Raw genomic sequence first — 16,017 nt, 5'->3', positions numbered from 1 at the left:
TTTCTTCATATAACACACATTTCGTTTGTGTAATAGAAAAAGAATTAAAAAAGACAAAATCATGATTTACAGATGATAATGCAATTATCAGATTAAACAAATGCTGGAAAATGTTATTTTTTTCATCAACGTCATTTAATACTTTCTGAGACTGCAAAGAAGGTATTCAGTTTTACTTTAAAAAAAATGATAAGAATTACAGCTTTTTTGCATTTCTTTCATTGATACACAAAGACCACAATCATATCAAGCTTTGGGTTTTTTTTTATAACATAAGTTTGTTTTCTATCTATTTGCTTAGTACTGTCTAAAATGAGGTTAACATATAAATTTACCTAATATAGACAAATATAATAATACGACAAACAAATGCCATCATTAAAATGTTTCCGCATTAAAGTAACACAGACATAAACATTTATTCTCACGCTGAAGTAACGGTTTGCTAAATAATAAAGGATTCATGGGAGACATATCTTCATGATTTCAAAAATGAATCTGATTGTGTGGACATTAGTTCTCTGTGTTCTGATGTACGTACCTGTGACTGAAGCCTGTCCTAGTTCCTGTAGCTGTCAAAGGACTTTCTTTTGTACAGGGATCACTGTGAACTGTGATTTTAGAGGATTAACTGAAGTACCCTCCAACATCCCCAAAAACACATGTCTCTTGTAAGTAATTGCTAGAAAGCATGCCTGCAGTAGAACGTATTTATGTTTATAACTTTCGAATGATTTTTTTTTATATTAAAAAAAACAGGAGATGTCTATCAAACATACCGCAATAAATTGACAATAACATAAGATACTAGTATGGGAATAAAAGTAAGACATAATAATTATTGTATGTTCGTGTACATAAACATTAAAGCCAAGATGAATTTTTAACACGTGATGTAGTGGGAGAATACAGAACAGGCACGAATCCTTTCTAATGTTACCCCCCTCCCCCGTAACAAATTCCTGTCTGTTACTACCTTAATGTCACATATCCATGAAATGTATATTACAGTCGGACATGCATCATTCAGCACCAACCCTAGAGACTATGACGTCAATTCATCCGTAATAACTAATGGTCGTCCAGCTAAACTTTGCTTTCACTATATTTAAATGTTTTGTCAGAAAAAAAAAAAAAATTAAAATCAACTATAAACTTAAGTCCTTAGCACATTTCAATTGTATTAGAATGTCCTTTCTCAGAACAGTTCTACTAAGTTCTACAAAATATTAATGTATTTCCTCATCTCCGCATTGACGTCAAAATTCATTTTGCGTCATACATGTATTTAGATATCAATAGACTGATTAGAAATATTTAAAATACCTGAATTTCTTATCGAAAATATTTCTGACTTGCGCAAAATAAAGTCAAAGATTAAAAACAAAATATCACGTATAAAATTTTATATTGTGAATCCATGAACCAGGACTTAGTAGGCAGTAATTATTCGAATTTAAGACATTGCAAGATACCCATACCATCAAAACATGATAGGAAAAGAAAATGAATGTATTACTGAAATATTTCTTGCTTATGTATTTTTCTATGTACAATATATATATATATATATATATATATATATATATATATATATATATATATATATATATATATATATATATATATATATATATATATATATATATATATATATATATATTTACAAAGTAACATGTTTAATTTGAAGTTTAGAACCAGTTGTAAAGAAAGAAATCCGGACCGCTATGAAATACGCCCTGTCTCTCGGGTGTACTCTGGTGAAGTGCGATTTACATAATTGAACGAATTAATTATCGCTAATTATCTACGACCAAATAGTAAATCGTACACTGTATTATTCTCTCAAAATAATGTAGTTATACATGATAAAACGAAACCAAATAAGGTAATATGGAAGGAAAATTTACAATAAGAATTTGGCTGTATTATACATTTTGAAATGTTTTAGGACTGTTTATCGGATAAAAGAAATAATAAACAAAAATGTAAGCAATAAATCGGAGTGTGGGTTGTTCCAGAATTGATAATGAGAATTAACGGTAAAGTTAACACTATAGAGAGAAAATAAACCTGTTTGTTACAATCAGGAATTAGGTCTAGTTTACGTCCATCCTGGTGAAATCATTTAGTTTGTTGATACCATTAGGGCGGAATAACTTCAATCTGTGGATCCGGAACTTTTCCTTGCTATTTCTCTGGGCATCAGTCCATTTCGGATTATGGTCAATAACTACTACTGTCATGTCTTCCCATTTGGGACCTTCAAGGTTAAAATGTTCCCCAACAGGTTCATTGAGTTTCTTGGTCTTAATGGTCGAGCGGTGATTATTGATTCTCTTGCGGAGATCTCCCGTTTCCCCAACGTACTGTTTGGAACAAACTTTACAACTGGAGATATTTATGCAGTTGTCTGTTTGACAGGACAAATTCCCTCGAATATTAATTCTGTAGCTGAGGCCTGTAACGGGGCTGTTAAAGCTATCTGTGTCAGCACTGTGCTTACAGAGAAGACGTCTTCTCACTCCTCCATGGCACCTGATCCCATCTCTGATGTTTGGAGGTCCGTGTTTGCTCTGCTCCTATTTTGTATTGATTAATGGACTTTTGAGCTTGAATACTGTTCGTTATCTCCATATAGTTCATTCTGTCAGAACAAGCTTTAAAGCCTCTGTTAGGTAACGGATTGTCCAATCTGGTTCTTACTACCATGTCTTTTAAGTTCCTCGGGCGCCTGTATGCAGCCAATGGAGGTTCCTTAAAAACCTCTGCTATTCTTGTGTTAGAGTGGAGAATTGGCAGGTTCTTTTTAAGAATACCGCTTAGGATCTTAAGGACGGGATGATATGTGGTTACCAGAGGGACTCTGCTGCTATTTTTGTTCTCCTTGTAGAGTAACGGGTTTTGTCTGTCATGTCCTGCCATCTCATCAATAGCAGTTTGTACGTTGTGGGCTTTGTAGTCTCTATTGCATAAATGGGACTTTAGGAGACTGCTCTTGTTCCTGGTACACTGTATACGGCAGAGGATGAACAGATGCGACGAATTCTGGTAGCCAGACCCATAGGCACACTCTTGAGTGTGTGTGGGGGATGACAGCTAGTCGGCATAAGATATAGGTGGGAATCAATGGGTTTCGTGTGGAGACTAAACTCGATTTCGCCATCAATCAGGGTAGATGTAGTATCTAAGAAAATGTTTTTGGAATTAGATACGTCTACAGTAAAGGACAAGATAGGCCAAGACCCCTTTTTGGCCCCTAGTTTGGTGTGTCTTTTAGAATGATGCAACAGTTTATGAATAAAAAACTAGTTGTCACCCCTGCCACAAAATGAGTATTGGTTTGAAGTTATGGGATACACAGAGGCCAAAGGAAGGTCAGAAAATATGTCAATTTCCGAATTTTCTCATTTTAATGCAAATTTTCATCGATTTTGCAGCACATTTTGTTTCAGAAAACATAGAGCATTAGGTTACCTATCTACCAAATTTATATATTTCAAACATTAATATCACATGCATCTTTTGTATAAAAATCTCAGATAGGCAAGCTTGTGCTCTATGTTTCCCGAAGTGAAAAGTATCTCAAATTTGACAAAATTCCACCAGAATTGAGGAAAGTCGGGGAAATGTCCTACTTCTGCACCCTCTTGTGGCCTCCGTGTAAGCTTTGAATCAAAATTAGTGCTGGTTTTAAAACAAGAATCATTTTAAGTTCTTAACTACAAACTATCACAATTGTAACTATGTTCTGATTTTTACATGAAATAAGGGGCCAGATTCGGCCATTACCATACCTTGTCCTTTGATAGACTGTTGGAAGGTGTGGGCAAACGAAATAAATGCTTCGAGGTTCTCGAGACATTCCACCCACTTCGTCTCTGTATCCTCAAGGAAACGCAACCAGCTAAGGAGCCTAAATGGTGCTTGAAGTAACAAATTGCGATCAATACTGCCCATGAAAATATTGGCATAAGATGGGGCCATTCTCGTACCTATAGCAGTGCCATTAACCTGCAGGTAATGTTTTCCATTAAACATGAAATTGTTACACTTGAGAACATGTTCAAGGAGCTTGGCAAGGGACTCAGTGAAAGGACTTTGTATTGATCTACAGTGCCAGACTTCTCCACAGGCCTCGATACCCTCGTCGTGCGGAGTGTTGGTGTACAAAGATGTAACCTCCCTAGTCCCTAGAAGGGTATGATCTGGAAGACCAGTCGAGGTCGTCTTTTTGATATAGTCTGTGGTGTTCTTGAGATAAGATGGCAAATTTTCTACATGTGGACGGAGATGCAAGTCAATGTATTCAGAAATTTTCTCCGTGGGGTGTCTGATTGCACTAACTATAGGGCGACCTGGCATGCCTTCTTTATGTATCTTAGGAAGGAGGTAAAATTGTCCTGGTCTACAGTCAATAGGATTGAGTGTCTCATAGACGTTTATACCAATTTCGTTATTTTCAAACATTTCGTCAAGAGTTTTGGTGATAGCGGTGGAGAATTCTTTAGTAGGGTCAGAGTCAAGTTTCTTATAGAAACTTTCGTCTGGGTTAGGGTTAGGGTTAGAAGTCAGAGGGTTGCTCTGTAACAATTAATTTAATATAGCCGCTACACCGAACATTTTTTTAGTTTGGCTGAAAATTCGGAGCAAAAAATAATTGTGTACTATGGATCTTTAAACAAAGAATATTACAAATAACATGAAGTGGTAGCAGTTCTCAAATAAGCAATTAATTTCTTAAAGTGCAAGGATGTATAACAATCGAACATGCCCAAAATTTGCATTTTTTTTAATACAATTTTCAGATTAAAGAAATTTCTAAACTGGTAGTTATGATCAATCAGTCTGATTCGCTCCTGCAATATGCAAGCCTAAAGTTCTACCAAAAGTTTAAAAATTATAAACTTTAAATATGGTCTATGCCCCCTTTAAAGCTAAATCTCTTTCCTCTCTCGATCTTTTTCTCTCCGAAGTTCATATTAATAACGATATTATGGAATAAAATGTAAAAAGTAGCATATGTCAGGGCTATGTCATACAGCCGCTTCGCATTTGAATGATTGACAAACCAAAACCGCTGTTGTTGTAAAGGAAATTAAGGTTAAAGTTATGCAGACCAATATAATGGTATATAACTTCAATTTCTTGAATTTCCAGGACGTCTATTTTTGATCAGAGTATTTAAGCATTATATGTACATAACAAAATGATTTCCTTTAAAGTAAGTTTTTTGATCTCCTCAAATTGAAAATAAACATGACAATTGTCTGTAGTAGGCAAATTGTGTGACAATATGTTTGTCTGTGATAGGTAAATTGTTTGATAATACTAGTATGTTGCTATGCATAACATACAAAATTATATTTATTGTAAACATTTTATTTTAAATTCCAATTCAGAAGATAAAAAAATTAAAGAAAATTGAATATGATGCCTAATGGCCACAATTCTCACCTAAATCAAACACATGACAATAAAATCAATCTTAAGTCCGTGATTTAACAATTTGAATTTATTTAACATTTTATGCTGTCGTGGTATTTCGTCATTATTTCCACTGTCCTGCTTTGTAATCATACCATTCTTAAACCTGCAATAGTACTCCAATTTCAGTCTTTCTTACCTTTAAAAAGAAAACGAAAACTAGTAACTCTAGAGAACAAATAAATTTTAATCTAAAGGTAAAGGGTGTACCAATCACATCTTGGGCCCTTGTGACAGACATGTTTTTTTTCTACTTTTCGGAATGGCCAAAGAAATTGCGATTAAGGATACCCCTCTGTTTTAAAGAAAACAAATTTCTTGGTACATAAAGATAATAAAAGTTAAACATATACACCAATTAACTCTATAGATGTAGAAGAAAATCAATGCAAACAGAATGAATAAAATGACTATAAAAGTACTGCGCCGTTTGGCAGTGCCACACTTAGTCACAAAATTAAAACAAGAGGCCATTGGGCTTTGATAGCCTTTTGAACCCCCACCCTACCCCAGGGTTCATGATTTGAACAAACTTGAGCCTCAAAGTAAATATGTCTAATCATGGTATTGCAGCTCTTGAAAAGATTTTTTTTTTTAGATTTTCCCTTTGTATTCCTATGCTCCACCCTACCCCCAGGGGTAGTAATTTGAACTAACTTGAATCTACCCTTGAAGAGGATGCTTCCAAATAAATGCATCTGACTATGGCTTCGCTTTTCTGGAGTAGAAGATTTCTTGAAATTTATCCTATGTATTCCTATGTAAAACGTTGATTACCCATTGTGGCATCATCCTAGCTACCCTTGGGGGTCACGATTTGAACAAAATTGCATCTTCACTTCACAAAGTGCTTCCAAATAAATATGACTTATCATGACTTTGCTGTTCTAGGGAGGATTTTTCCCAATATACACATGTACCTATGTAAAACTTTAATCCTTCATTGCAGCCCCACCCTACTCCTGGGGGTTATGATTTGAACAAACTTGAATTTACACTATACCTGAAGATACTTCCATATAAATATAATTTATCATGACTTTGCCGTTCTACAGAAGGAGATTTTTCAAGATTTTTCTTATGAATCCCTTTGTAAAGCTTCGATTGCCTATTTTGGCTCCACCCTACCTCCAGGGGTCATGATTTGAACAAAATTGAATCTATACTTTTTGAGGATTTTTTTTTTCACATAAATATGGGTAATCATGACTTTGCTGTTCCTGGGGAAAAGATTTTTAAATTTCCTTATGTTTTCCTATGTAAAACTTTGATCATCCATGGTGGCCCCACCCTACCCCTGGTGCTCATGATTTAAACAAACCTGAATATACACTAACTGTGGATGCTTCCATATAAATATGATAGATCATAGCTTTGCTGTCCTTGAGAAGATTTTTCCTCTCTATAACCATATTCAATCTCGATCAACCATATTGGCACCACCCTAACCCCTGAGGTCATGATTTGAACAAACTTAAATCTTCACTTTGTAAGGAAGCTTTCACGTAAGTTTCATCTTTTCTGTCCCAGTGCTTTCTTTAGAAGATTTTAAATGACCCCACCCAATTTTACTATTTCTTAATTATCTCCCCTTGTAAGAGGATGTGGCCCCTCAATTGAACAAACTTGGATCCCCGTTACCCAAGGATACTCTATGCCAAGTTCGACTGAAGTTGGTCTAGTGGTTCTGGAGAAGAAAATGAAATTATATAAAATTTATGAAGATGCCAATGACAACAACACTACCAATGAGACAATTGAAAGTTCTAAAATGAGGTCATTACTTGCAATTCCATAATGTTATCCAAGAGTGCTAAATTTAGCAAAGAGCATCTAATCTGCTAATCTGTCTGCAAATTCGTTTAAAGCAAAGTGAGTTTGTTCTCTTTTTTTGGTTTGCATACATTTTGGGCAAGCAGTCATATGCAATTCATGGTGGTGTGTGGGTACCTAAATATCGAAAAACCACACAAATATTGTCAATCAGAAACTCAGGCATCCTTTTAATATCAACTTCAGAGTACTTGTGTGTACAATCAGAATGTTTCTAACAAAATAATTTTTCAAATGACAAGGTAAGTAAATTATTTACGAGTTCCATTTTTATTGAAAAAGAAGCTGTCTATGATGTCAAAAAGCCTGGACTTTAACTTATCGTGGGGAATGGTTGTATATAGAGTTGAAAAGTCGTAAGTTTTGATGTTTTTGATAAAATTTTGTGATTGGAATTTTTTTTAAAAGTTCCCTGGACTTTTAAGAATTCACATCAGAGAATCACATTCCCTTTGAGCATATAAAATAGGTGTTTTCCCCGAACGGCTTCCGCCAAAAGCGGCCTTCTAAGGGGTAAAGGTAGATTAACAGTATTCTTATGGAAAATGTAAAAAAAAAAAAAAAAAGAAACTCTTTTTCCTTGTCAAAGAAGCATTTTTTTGTAACTTCAATTTTCGAATTAAATATAAACATATCGTTTTATATGTTTTTCTTGAATTGCTCAATGATAACGTTCTGATAAATATCAGATATTTTGGCTACACTGTACAAAAGTTCATCGACAAAGCTCTTTTGTACTGACATTTAAATACAACAGAATATTGAGCAAGACCTGGTACATTGGAGCACAAAGTTCATTACTTCAGGAATGGAAGAGCACTTAAAGAATTGTCTAAAGTCGTTTAAGTTGGCCCATTATTTCCAACGTCTACCTATTCAATACAGTGGTTTACAGTGCTTTTCAATATTTCTGTAGGGAATTTATTTTTTCGCTGGAGGAAACAGATAAAAAAAAAATGAATTTTCATTTTAAAAGTAATTCCTTCATATATACATGTATGCTGAAAAACCCGAAAAGAATACATTTACTATTTGGTACCATATCTATTAAAAAGACTTGTTAAAACCTTTACCCCCTTAATGGTTAAAAGCACTTTGCAAGATAAATATGTCGTTAACGTAATGAAAAATTACCTTTTGAGAGAGAGAGAGAGAGAGAGAGAGAGAGAGAGAGAGAGAGAGAGAGAGAAGGGGTAGAAAGTTTTTCACTGTAAGATGTATTTTTAAAAGATATTAAAGATAAGAAAATATTTATTTAGTGTCTGAAAACATAAACTCCGAAGAATTATTTTTCTCCTTATATACATGTTTATCTCTAAAATCAAGAAGAAGATAAAATATTTATCGATATAATAATCATTATTTAAATCAGCAGAAGAAAAATCTTGATGATGCACAGTCTTATTAATTATTGTCGATCAAAGCGAATCTTATGTATCTTATTTTTAAAGATCGAGTGTAGTTTATACGGTATTACAGGCCATGTAGCATAGGGTTTGACAGACTTTCGTGTCATTTAAATGTCTTTTTGGATTGTTGAAAGATTTTAAAGTGGGTATTGCTACTGGAGAGTAAGATAAACAGCTATGATTTATATTTTTCCTTCATATAACACATATATCGTTTTCGAGATAAAAAAAAGAAAAAAAAATACAAATAATATTCAGATCAGCAGAAAATAATGCAATTATCAGATTTAACAAATGCTGGGAAGTCAGTTCTCTGTGTTCTTATGTACGAACCTGTGACTGAAGCCTGTTCTAGTTCCTGTGGATGTGGAAGGAGTAACTCCTGTAATGGAACATATGTAAACTGTTTATATAAAGGATTAAATGAAGTAACAAACAACATCCCCGTAGATACATGTTACTTATAAGTAACTATTTCAAAGCATGCCCTAAGTAGAACAAAAAGATAGATGTATTCATGTTTATAACTTTCGAATGATTCTTTTTTTTATATATATTCATATTGATGTAATTTATCTTATCTTCTTTTATTAAACATAATGATCACATTGTGATTAAAAACAAGCGGAAAAAAAAAACAAAAAACAAAACAAAACAAAAAAAGGAGAGAGAGACAGATAGAAGATGTCTGCGAAACGAACCTCAATAAATTGACAATATAATGTAGGACACTAGTATGGGAATAAAAGTGACATAATAATTATGTTCGTGTGCATCAACATTAAAGCCAAGGTGAATTTTTAAAACGTGATATGATGGGAGAATATTAAAATAAAAAAATATATATGAATTGACGAATAAAGAAAAGATAAAATCTATAAATAAATGAATAAAGAAAGAATGATATTTGTCTGAAGGATACAGGATTCCCATTCAATATTTCTCTGATGTACCGTTACCGATACCAGCTTTTGGGAATATAATGCAAAAACTTGTTTATCAAACAATTTGTATCGAGGTCATCTGTAGTCGACACTGAATGGACTCATGCTTGGAAAAATTACTTTTATAAGACAGTGATATAAATAGTTAATGGATAGGCATAAAAATATGTCTTTATGAAATACTTTCTGGTTTTTTTTTTTTTTTTTTTTTTTTTTTTTTTTTTTTTTTTGTTTTGGTTGTAATTGCTGCTCATCATTATGAAACGTCTTGCACCTGTGCGAGAAATTTATTGATGAATTTATTTTAATCATAGAGAAGAATGAGATCAATTCATGAAAATTCACCATGATTTTATCAAGAACAAATAATACAAATATGCAAAATCTCATGATTGCATTGTCCACTGACCTGCAGCATTCCCTAGAGATTATTTCTATGTCAATTTAACGTCACTTGAGCGTTAGATTTTTTTCTTACATTGAAACGATCAAGAAACACCACCAACTGTTTTTTTCTGTCATCATTGTTAACGTTAACATTCCAGGACCAAAAACAGGCACGAATCCTTTCTAATCCCCCCCCCCCCCCCCGTAACAAACTCCTGTGCTGTTACTACCTTAATGTCATATATACATGAAATATCTATTACACTTGGACATGCATCTTTCAATACCAACTTTAGAGACTGATGATGTCAGTTCATCCGTTATAATTTAATTTTAATAATAACATGTATTTTGATTGGCTGAACACACAGAAAAAAATAGTTCATTTTGTATAACCTTGTTAGGCACATGTATGTTGCCACGCCCCCGTGATAACCCAACCAGAACTACTTTTTTTTAATGTGCATGTAAATATTGCATAGTCATGTACATTTTTGTATACATATGTAGATTTTTTGCAACTTGGAAAGCAAAGCAAATAAAATTCTTAAAAAGTACAAATTCTTCATCATCTTCATTTATGTTTTAGTTTTAGTAAGATTTCTTGTTTCATTTATGCTTATTTAGCATACAAATTAAGGACTGACTTTGAGTGAATAATGTTTCTGTGACATCCGGCTACAGAACGTCAGCTTTGATCATAGGTAGGGAAAGGGAATTTCGCACAAGTAACAACATTCTAGATGGACATTTGAACAAAAATCTGCAGGGCGGCCTTTCAAAGCCTACACAACATAAGGAAATAATCCCTCCATCTGAGTTATATATCTTGCTTCAAAATTATATCGTAAAATAATTAACGTTTCGAAAAAAAATCATAATGATGACCTATGCATTTTAATACATCAAATTATAAAAAAAAAAAAATCCACAGATTTGTTTACCAATTGCTTTTTTCTATAGATCAATTCATTTTCATTTATGAATGCATTAATTGCCCTTGAAGGCCTCAATGGTAAATTAAATAGGTCATATATATCTATCAATTTTCAGATAGTTTTGAAAAAAAAATCTCTAGGTAAAGGTTTTTTTTACTGTTTTGATTGATGGAATCCTCATATTTTTTTCTTTATTTGATTTTTTGTTCGTGAGACAGTTTATTTTAAAATTTCAAATATAAATTTGTAGTTTCTTCATAATTGGAAAAATATTAAGCAGAAATCCAAAAGGAGATAAAAGTAGAAATTTAAAAAGAAATCTAAATGTCTACTACAGGGGAACCTCATCTATCCGGACAGTTTTTTCGAGCTAATTATTTCTAATTATTTTGATCACTGAAATATACTTTCATTTATAAAAATATAACCCCCCCCCCCCCCCGAAAAAAAAATGTTGACGTAACAAGAGATAAAATATTCAGATTAAGAATGACTATTTTACAATGTATGAAATAAAATACTTAGCAGATTAAATACAAAAAAAAAATGTTTAATTTGTTTGGTAGCTATTTCTAACTTTCTAAATTATCTCACAGTCTCTCACTCTCATTGTCAAAAATTAAAGAAATTTTGAGTAACTTAAGAATGCATTATACACAAGAGGTCCACAAGCCACATCACTCATCTGTGTCACCTAGGGTTCTTTAGATAATTGGAATCACCCTTACTTTTGGTACATGATTTAAGTAATCTTGAATCTAAACTACCTGAGGATACTTGCATGTTAATATGCATTAGTGCTGTCATGGTTTGCAAATTTTGGGGAGTCAATTACCGATAAGTCAGTTCAGAAAATTCTGTTCTGTTTCAGTTTTTTTTTTCCTTCTGTTCAGTTCTTTATATATGTTTTAAAATTCGATAACATGAACTTAACTTGAAACACCTTTATTTGGTACATTAAATTCACCTTTCAAAACAAGTAGTCAAGTCTTAACAATGTTAATGTCTTGCATTTTAGAACGTTGTGTTTATGACTACTAGGTCAACTATTAGCAACAACATGACCACTTTTGCTTGTTTCAATAATTATCTCATCTTTGATGAAGGATATTTCAGTTGTGTTGTCTATTGATTAATGCTATCCTCATCATTCCTTTGATATTAACACCATTTTTGTATAAAACAAATTCTTATACACAAACCAGACCCGAACTAAAATCGGGGACCATGAAACCGAAACCAAACAAAACAATTTGGTCTACAGTTTAGGGTTTTTCAGGAAATAATGACAGTTCTACTTAACATTTTGTTCTTCAAAACAGTTTTTTCCCTTCTCTATTGTGGCTTCAACCTCTCCACATGCAAATACTTGAATCTACAAGATATGACAATTTTTGCATATTAATTTAACTAATCATCAATCATATCCCTACTCTTTATAAAATTAAGATTTGTAAGATTTTTCCCCATATATATATGATATATTCCCATGCAAACTTTGATCCCTTACTTTGTCCTCCTCCTCTCTCTCCCCCCCCCCCACCAAATAATCTTAACCACTTGAGTATGCTTTTGTAATGATTTGGGTTGTGGATATCAGCCTGGATAGCTCAATTGGTAGGGTACCCGACAAATAATGCAGGGGACCTGAGTTCGACCTCTGGACCAGCCAATATCTCTTTTATTTAATTAATTTGGTGTTGTTGACCTCCCCTAGACTTGCAGATGAAAGTCCTACCAGAGTCAAACAAGATCTTGGTTGTGTCTTTAAGGGCAAAGACAATTTATGGAGGGCGGAATGTAATGGCCTGGGCTATGGGTATCAGCCTGGGTAGCTCAGTTGATGGAGCATCTGTCTAACAATGCAGGGGTCATAGGTTCCATCCAGCTATGTTTTTTTTCCTTTCTTCTTACACTTGTATATTAATTTCACTAATTATAATCCTGCTATACTTTATCAGATGATTTTTAAACATATTTTTCTGTAATATTCCCTTGCAAATATCGTATTTGAACAATCCTAGCTGAATCAGAAATACCTGGGAATGCTTGCATATTGATATTACTAATTATGGTCCTCTTGCTCTGAAGCTGATTTCTTAAAAAAATCTATATTTCCTTGTTAACGCTGATTCCTGAATTGCTGCCTGAGGAGCCCTCGCAAAGGGGCCATAATTTGAACAAAGCTGTATCTGCAATATGTCAAAAAAAAAAAAAAAAAAAAAAAAACAACAAAAAACTGTCAAATACATTTCATCTCTTTTTTTGTCCAGTGGTTATTGAGAAGATTTTTTTTCATGACATCCGCCATAGTTTTGCTTTGCCTGATTATCTCCCATTTCAAGAGGTTGTGGTCCTTTATTTGACAAACTTGAACTCCCTTGACCAAACAAAAAAAAAAAAAAAAAAAAAAAAAAAAAAAAAAAAAAAAAGATCGCAGGCTGTGCTGTTTGCTAAAAATTAATTCCTGGTTTTTGAGAAGAAGAAGATGAAGTTGTGAAAAGTTTACTATGACCATGGTGACAACAACAATAGATAATGGGCAAATTTTGATCAAAAGCCCAAAGAGCCCTTGGGGCTGTAATTCAAATATAAAGATTTGCTTAAAATGTGCCATAATTTTAACTTTCATTCATTCATTTTAATATCAATGCTGAATTTTCAAGATCTATTAAAATTGACGGTATTCATGATATTAAATCAAAATAGTTGTTGACAGGATGTGAAAATTCGAAATGAATAAAAAAAAAAATGATTGCTGGAAGTTTAAAAATATTTGAGTGGGACATTTTTATCCATCGGTGTGGAGAGGGCAAACAAACGATTTTTTAAAGATGCAGCAATGTTAAGGCTTCCCGAAGCTTTAAATGCTTTCAAAGCATAACACTGTATTGCAAGGTCGATTTTTATTTCTATTTGTAAGCTATGTACTTAAGTACGGCAAATCTATATAGAGAGTTCTCTTGGCTATTTATAAACGTATTTGTTACGATATCACATGACCTTGTTGATCACGTGACGATCATTTCTACTTTTTTGACGTGTTTCACATAAATCGCTTCGGCGCAGCTGATTAACACAATTATTATTAACTTTTTGTCACATAAATAAACTCGTCGCATCCTTGTGAATCCGAAATGTGCTTGGGAAAAGTTATACTATTACTCTGGTACAAAATATTTCACAATAAATTCAACTTACCGACAAATGTGTGGGTATTTTCCACTCAAAATCATCATCTGTATTAAAACAAAACCATCACACATTTTTCCCAAGCAAGATTCAGTTAGAGGGGAAACCCCTCTTACAGATTTCCACAAAAGATCTCAGATAAATCCTCATTAATCAACTGTGCCAGGCTCATTTATACACATATTATAAATTCTACTTCTATCCACGGGTATAAAAAATGGGTAAATGTCAAAAGTATATTTTCGTATATATTCTGAACACGCTGACTTTTAAAAAAGAGTAATAAATCAAAGTTATCTAAAATATTCTGATAAATGAGATTTAAAAAAAAAAAGATTAAAACACGTATATTTTGCACTACCTTTCTGACACTTTATTCGCAGATTGAATAAGATGTAAAGTTTATGACTCCCTGTCCATCATAACAACTCAAGTTTGCAGTGACTTGACGTCATTTTCAATTACGACGTCATACATTTGTAGTTCAGAGAAGTGAAGGCACAGAGTACACTGCGATATTCTCTTGGAAGCCTTAACGTACCTGCGGATGGCTTGAGTAATTGAGTAAAAATCAACTCACTCCAAATAACTGCCTTTTTCTTTTGGTAAAGGTTTAAGTAAGGATATGTTTTACTGCCACTGAAATTGGTTATCATCATCAATGCATGAACCTCAAAGCTTTCCTCATTCACTTTGACCTTTGAAAGAAGATTCAATGGCCATTATAAATAGCGCAATATTTATTATGCCCATGTACTTAATACTTTAGGTATTTTTAATACAATCTGCAAACTATTCAAACTGCAAACTGGTACCAAAAATGTAGAGTTTTCCAAAGCAAATTGTTTTGCTTTATTTTTATTTAGAGATATTTTAACATAAGCAGTCAGTCATATTGAGACATCACCGTGTGCCGGTGAAGGGCTTCAAATTTAGACCTATACTCAGCACTCAGGGCCAGTGAGGATTCTTTATCGTGCCAATATCTACCGTGACCCCTGACTTTCACTTCTAGTGCCGGGCGCTTGGCGAAGGAACATTTACTACCTTTGTTTACGTTTTACGTTTGATGCGGCGAGGCGAACGGAAATCAAACCCTATAGCCTCCCGATCACGAAGCGAGCGCCCCACCACTAGGCTTCCGTGACTGGTATCCTTACTGGAAGTCAAAATGAAAATATTACACTAATTTATAACAGAGTTTAAATCTATGTGAATTTTATTTTCTTATCTGCATAGACTTATCATGCTTATAAAGGTAAAATCTTCTTACACATAATTTTTTTAAAACTATTTCTGCACTTATCTCCTTAAATGCCCTTAATATTCAACTCTGATAACTCTTGACTTGTAAGAAATTATGCGTAAACTAATCCGAACATGTGTATATTCCTTAAATGAATTTATTTCAGCTCAAACTTATCCGAACAAATACTGCCAAATCCTGGCAACCAATTCCGGACAAAAATAACTTATGTGAAATTAATTGTGTGAACTACTCTGGAAATCCAAACAAACGATTAGGATAGCTATTAAACATGAATATCACAAACTATAACAAATAAACCTCAGAACTTGGAAACCACCAACTTCTGGAAATATTCCGGTCATACTCCATAATTAATAAATCGAACTTTGAATAAATAAACTACAGGTCACATCTATATACTCAAGATACTGTCCTGTCCGGACGCACATGTCCTTATGATTATTAGCATCATCCACTTCAAGTTTGTCATCTTAAACACCTTGGATTTTCTCTGAAGATAGTGTTCTAGAACCAAACAACCCAAAGGAATGAAGAGTCAAGAGTGACAAGATACTGAA

The sequence above is a fragment of the Saccostrea echinata genome, unplaced genomic scaffold (assembly GCF_033153115.1).
Source record: "Saccostrea echinata isolate AGI-Se365-2 ecotype Australia unplaced genomic scaffold, CSIRO_AGI_Sech_v1 ptg000014l, whole genome shotgun sequence".
NCBI lineage: Eukaryota > Metazoa > Mollusca > Bivalvia > Ostreida > Ostreidae > Saccostrea > Saccostrea echinata.
The sequence above is the reverse complement of the archived record's forward strand: the minus strand, read 5'-3'. Positions refer to the sequence as shown.